This window comes from Heterodontus francisci, unplaced genomic scaffold (assembly GCF_036365525.1).
Source record: "Heterodontus francisci isolate sHetFra1 unplaced genomic scaffold, sHetFra1.hap1 HAP1_SCAFFOLD_102, whole genome shotgun sequence".
Taxonomy (NCBI): Eukaryota; Metazoa; Chordata; class Chondrichthyes; order Heterodontiformes; family Heterodontidae; genus Heterodontus; species Heterodontus francisci.
The window spans coordinates 3,595,736-3,600,547 of record NW_027140380.1 but is presented as its reverse complement, the minus strand read 5'-3'; the positions used below and the strand labels follow the sequence as shown (position 1 = coordinate 3,600,547).

Genomic DNA, 4,812 nt, shown 5'->3' with positions numbered 1-4,812 from the left:
GTGTGTATAGGCTCCTTCTATTCTGAAAGCTGTAGCACTGGTTCAGGGAATTCAGCCCTGTTTCTCTACTCGAAAGGATCAGCCATGCTTGATCTGCCTCGTATTTTGCTTTTATTGCAACGTTACAAGACCTCCAATCCTCTGGCACCACACCTGTATCCAGTGAGGGATTGGAAAATGATGGTCAGACCTTCCACTATTTCTTCCCTGGCTTCTTTCAACAGCCTGGGGTACATTTCAACTGGTCCTGATGATTTATCCACATTCAACGATGCTCATCCCATTAAGACTTCCTCTCTCCTTAAGATATCACGTCCAATACTTCACACTCCTCCTCCTTAATAACAATATCTGCATCACCCTCTCATTCGGGAAAACAGTAAAGTATTCATTCAGGATATTGGCAACATCTTCCACCCCGATACAAAGGTTACATTTTTGATCTTTTATGTGCCCTGCTGTTTGCTTCGTTGCCTCTGACTCTCATGTTTTGTTGCAACATCTTTGGGTCCATTGTTACTTTGTTTGTCCATGTTCTTTCCTGCTTTCTCTTTGCTCTTCACCGCTGCTCCCAAACGCCTCCAGTTCAGTCAAAACACAACTGGTCAGAAGTGAGATTCGAACCCACGCCTCCAATGGAGATTGCGACCTAAACGCAGCGCCTTAGACCGTTCGGCCATTCTGACTGCTGGCGATATACTGTCAATGCTAAGGAAATTATTCATTCTTTGTGAAAGTATTTGTGAGATTGTGGAAATGTCTGGAAGTGGAAAGACCGGCGGGAAAGCTCGGGCCAAGGCCAAGTCTCGCTCCTCCCGGGCTGGACTGCAGTTCCCGGTGGGCCGTGTTCACAGGCTCCTGAGAAAGGGTAACTAAGCTGAGCGTGTGGGTGCCGGAGCCCCGGTCTTTCTGGCTGCTGTGCTCGAGTATCTGATCGCTGAAATCCTCGAGCTGGCCGGCAACGCGGCCCGGGACAACAAGAAGAACCGCATCATCTCCAGACACCTGCAGCTGGCCGTCCGCAACGACGAGGAGCTCAACAAGCTGCTGGGAGGGGAGACCATCGCTCAGGGCGGGGTGCTGCCTAATATCCAGGCCTTGCTGCTGCCCAAGAAAACCAGCGCTCAGAGCTCCCAGAAAAAGTAAAGCGGCCGAAATGTCATCGAATAAACCAAAGGCTCTTTTCAGAGCCACCCACAGTCTCTGTGAAAGGGCTGGTTACTGTCAGGAGGGAATCAGAGATGGAGTTATTGGAACAGTGGATTGACCTGTTTCACATCTGTCCAGGTGTGTTTTCAGTTCCCTCTCTGGATTTCGCTCTGTTTCTCTGCTCACACATCTCCCCCTCTAGTTAAGTGAAGAAGTGAACTACAGGGTGTCAGAATCAACAATTTAATAAATCCCGCTGCCTTCGATTTGATAAATCCCGAGATTATCCCGGTACATTAACGGGAACTGGTTCGGAGCTGATGAATTAATTTAATAATGGAAGTGTCCGTGTTAATTCTCTGTTTTTCATTTGGACAGTTTGAATTGTGTTTTTATTTCTCTCCGGTGATCTGAGTGCCGCTTCTCAATGAGAATCTGCTCCCGGAACAGAGTAAATGCAGGAAGGAAGAGGCCATTCTCGGGCTGTGTGTCTCTCTCCTAACCTGATCTGTTTAGACCGCACTGTTCCCAGAGGACGGAATCAGTGAGAGTTGTGCACACACAGGAGCTGAGTCCGTTGCAGCGCTTTAATATGTGCCTTCCCCCCGGCCCTCCCTATTCTCCGGACACAGAGCTGTCTGTTCCCCCCGGCGGCGGGATAGGGTCGGGGATTCTCTCCCCGCAGTGTCAGGGTCTGCAGCCCCGGGGAACTGGCGGTTTCAGTCAGAGTGACCGAGCTAACTTACATATCCTGTGTACTGATCTCCAATGGATTCAAATATTAGTGAACTCATTGGGTAATGTTTGTAAATAACCCTCATGTGAACGGACCCGACTCCATTAATGCCTTCCAAATAAAACTGGGATCCATTTCTTTCCCCCAAATGCCAGCTAACGGATCCCAGGAGCGGGGTTGAGATTGTGCTGAGCAGCAATGAGTCTCCGGTAATGCTGCTTTCTAAATTCCAGACCAGCTCTCAGTCCAACAGGCCTTTCGGGAAAGTGATGTGACAAAACAGAAACCATGTGACCGCCCCTTCAATCTAATGGGTTTGATGATGAACAGAGATGGCAGCTCTTTCCTTTGCTGATTTGGTGGCTCTGAAAAGAGCCCTTGTTACACTTGTTACTGAAGCTGGGTTTAAGGTGCGTTCCCCGCGGATGCGGCGGGCCAGCTGGATGTCTTTGGCCATGATGGACCGGGATCATTCTGGTGAATCTGCTCATTTTCCGACAGAAGCATCAGTCGCTGTTTGAACTGTTTAAAGTCAGGGGTGTATTAGCAGCCAGAAAGTGAAGGGCAGTTCATTGCTCCCTGCAGCATTATCCGCCTCTTTCAGGAGAAAGGATCAGAAACCGCTCGTTTCTGTCAGTCCCCGAGAAGCCTGTGAGAAGCGGTTAGTCGCTAATTTGTTCCTTTTACAGAGAGGAAGCTGATATTTGTCCCGTTTTAAATTGCTGAACCGGACCTTCCTCCCGCCGCTTACAGTTAACAGATTGACAAATGAAAACGATTCCTAAAATCGCGTCAGGATTTTGTGACGGTAAATACAGTAAAACAGAACATAAAATGAGAGGTTTTAAAATTGTTGCCTGAAAATTGAAATTTTCCATCACTTCAATTCCTTCCTGCTCTGGAATTGCCGGGCTTTTTCCAATTGGAAAATCTAAGCCAATGAGAACTTCTATTTACTTATATGTGATTCTCCTATTGGTTAAGAATTGGATTGAGAAGCGGGTGACCAATCAGAGACAGAGTCAAACTGCGGGGATTCCAGGCCCCCAGTAACTGAGCTGAAACTGTTCAGATTGACAAACCCTGGCAGTAGCTTCACACATTGGACACTTCACACTGAGTCATTCAAGGGCTGGTGTGAAAGAAGCTTCAGATCCTGTCATTACTCTCTGACTCATTATTCATCTAGAACCAAACAATTAGTAAATGTGAAGCAGTGAAGAGACTTTTCACTCTCACTGCAGAATGTGTCATCTGGGGAAATTAGGAACTATTATTTTCGGAGATTCCAGGTACATTCCTCCCTGAACAAATCCATTCCTCACATTCCCGATCACAGCCTATCGCAGCTCCTGTTGTCACCCGACTCCAGCTGAATTGGAGAAACTCATGTGTTGGGGTTTGAGTTGTGAGGTGGGGTTTCTCCGCCAGTGTTCCTGTCTCACAGACTCTCCCCCTGAATTTGTGAACTGAGACTGTACCGAACACATCTCCAGTTAGAGAGAGGGCCGGATATCCCTCTGTTTTATTACAGAGAGTGGGGAAAAGTCTGGGTGGAGGGGAGTCACCAGGGATCCTGGATTTACTCCAAATCATTTCCATGTGGAATCTGCAGGCGGGGCCGGGACAGGGATCATTTGATCAGGGGATCAGCTCTTTCCTGAGAGATGTGGGTGGCTCTGAGAAGAGCCTTTGTGTTCAGATGTTTCCAAGTTTCCCGCGCTCTTTCACTTCTTTCCAGACCCTGCTTTCTGAGCCTTCGCTGCTTTCGGCTTGACCTTGCTCTTCCATGTCTGCACTTTCTTCAGCGCCTTTCCGCCCGCCGCACTCTTGCTTTTTTTGACCTTCTTTGCAGCAGACTTTTTCTGAAGCGCTGCTTTCTTCACCACCTTATTTGGCGTTGCCGCCGCCTTGCTGCTCGTTTTCTTGGCTGTTACTTTCTTTGTTGTCACTTTCACGTCTGCTGGTTTCTTCACTAAAGATTTCTTGTCTGCTGGTTTCTTCACTGAAGATTTCTTGTTTGCTGGTTTCTTCACCTTCTTTCCCACATTTCCCTAGGTTTTCCTTCTTGCTGATTTTGATGGAGCCGGAGGCTCCCTGTCCCTTGCTATGCACCAGGGAGCCTTTGTTCACATTCCTCTTGATACTTTGCTTGATCTGGGTTTTGAGCTTCTCCTGAGCGGTGGCAGACCTGCAAGAAATCAACTACCAGCTAGCGTATAAAGAGAGACCAAGGCTCAGGGCCTTCAGTTACCTGGAGGGGAGTCGGAGAGGCAGCGGATCCTGTGAGGAACCACAATCCAGGAAGGATGAGAAGGTCATTGTCAGGGGACAGAGGAGATTAAGTTAAAGATTTACCAGTTTATAAGCAAGCGCGGAGCCAAGGAAAGGTGCTGGGGCAGATCAAATAATAGGAAGCTGTGATCAGTTCGAAGGCAAGAGTGATTAAATGACAGAAGAGATGATGGTGCAAGGCAAAAGTCAGGGAAAGAAAAAGTAACATTTGGTAAGCACAGATACCAGGAGTGGGGTTTGAACCCACGCAGACACATGTCTATTGGAGCTTAAGTCCAACGCCTTAACCACTCGGCCATCCTGGTACATTAGCCAACCACTGAAAATGAAATTTAATGTGATCCGGGTGCCATCTGGCCTTTCACAATAGAAAGTTATGACTCCTCTCCCATGCTGAATTGGACCCTTCATTATTTATGAACCTCAATCGGATCACCCCTCAGTCTAGGTTTCTCTAAGGTGTAGGGTCCCAACTCTTTTAGTCTAACTTGATAACCAAGATGTCTTATACTGGGAATTCGTCGAATGTCTCTCCTCTGTACCCTTTCCAAAGCCTCAATATCACCCATCATGTGAGGAGACCAAGACTGGATACAATATTCCAAGTGAGTCCTGACCAAGGTTTCATAAAA

General features: G+C 47.7%; 2 non-coding genes across 2 annotated transcripts; both read right to left on the bottom strand.

Annotated features, from left to right (window-relative positions):
- Positions 1-603: 603 nt before the first annotated feature.
- trnal-uag (transfer RNA leucine (anticodon UAG)) lies at positions 604-686 on the bottom strand. The gene has a single exon. It is a non-coding gene; the product is annotated as a tRNA-Leu (tRNA).
- A 3,716-nt stretch (positions 687-4,402) lies between these two features.
- trnal-uaa (transfer RNA leucine (anticodon UAA)) lies at positions 4,403-4,485 on the bottom strand. Its single transcript has one exon. It is a non-coding gene; the product is annotated as a tRNA-Leu (tRNA).
- Between the last annotated feature and the right edge of the window lie 327 nt (positions 4,486-4,812).